Source organism: Etheostoma cragini, unplaced genomic scaffold (assembly GCF_013103735.1).
Source record: "Etheostoma cragini isolate CJK2018 unplaced genomic scaffold, CSU_Ecrag_1.0 ScbMSFa_3216, whole genome shotgun sequence".
NCBI lineage: Eukaryota > Metazoa > Chordata > Actinopteri > Perciformes > Percidae > Etheostoma > Etheostoma cragini.
The window spans coordinates 1-1,216 of NW_023267461.1; the positions used below are offsets into that span (position 1 = coordinate 1).

Below are 1,216 nucleotides of genomic sequence, written 5' to 3' on the forward strand. Positions count from 1 at the left end.
CACACACACACACACACACACACACACACACACACACACACACACACCATGGAGTAGAGATGTTCCAGAGACTAAAACTGTGTACTGAAGTTTTTAGTAATAATTTAAATAAGAAAATCTACTTTATGTTAATTTATTTCTGTTATTCTACCTTTTATATAGAGAAACCTGTGGGGGGGCGGGGCTCTATAGAGAACCCTGTGGGGGGGCGGGGCTCTATAGAGAACCCTGTGGGGGGCGGGGCTCTATAGAGAACCCTAAGTCTCGGAGGAGTTGCGGTAGAACACAACGTCTCCACTCCTTCATTCCTCCGCTCATCCTCTCATCCTCCGTCAAGGACAACAACAACCAATCACATCCGTCTGGAAGATATCTGTCTTCTTATTGGCTCGTTGGTGCAGCCTGTACTACCCAGAATTCACAGCGTTTCTCCCCCTCCGGATCATCCTGGACTCGGTGTCTCCTTCCTTAAGACTAAAGAATAACATCTGTCTTTTTGTCTTTTTCTCGGTCCAAAGACTGGACGGGCTGGACGCCGTCTCCCAAGGACAAACACGGGCAGGCTGTCTTTTAAACCAGACTTTTATGCTGAAAGGGCAGCCTACTTCCTGTGATTGCTGGTCTGCTGCCCCCTGGTGGCGGCAGGCGGTAACGGTCTGTTTTTAAAGAGTTCAATGCTGAAAACTGGTCCTGTAATGCAAGGATGACATGTTGGGGGGGGGGGGGGGCTTTTATTGTCTTTCTGAACACGTAGGGACAATGCCCCGGTGTGTTCAAGTCCATGGAAGAAAGTAAGAGAAATAAGTCTTCGAACTTCAACATCCACTGGATTCTTGATATTGAAATCTTTTATTTTGAAAAACATCAGTATCTGAATTCTCTTTGAAAGTTAAATATGAAGATTGTTGGTTTCCATTTTAATAACCTGGCTTTCAATTAATATTTTTCAACGGTCAAAAATTCAGAACCCCCCCCCCCCCCCCCCCCCCTAAAAATGGACCCAGGCGATGATCTCAGTTATGTGCGCCCGCTCTACCTCTGGACCACCCCGGCCACTACAGAGCCACGTTGAGATATTCAGCTGTAAATATTAATAACGTGGGACGCAGCCTGGATGTAGGAGCAAGAGACCAGAACTAGACGGGTCCAAATGTAACGGGGCCGTTAGGGCCGGGGCTGGGCCGCGTGTTTGACCCCCTTTTGGCCATAAGATGAC

At 47.7% G+C, this 1,216-nt stretch overlaps 1 long non-coding RNA gene across 1 annotated transcript; it reads left to right on the forward strand.

Annotated features, from left to right (window-relative positions):
• Positions 1-6: 6 nt before the first annotated feature.
• On the forward strand, positions 7-933 carry LOC117940764. Its single transcript, XR_004655817.1, has 2 exons — positions 7-170; positions 274-933. It is a non-coding gene; the product is annotated as an uncharacterized LOC117940764 (long non-coding RNA).
• Positions 934-1,216: the final 283 nt, after the last annotated feature.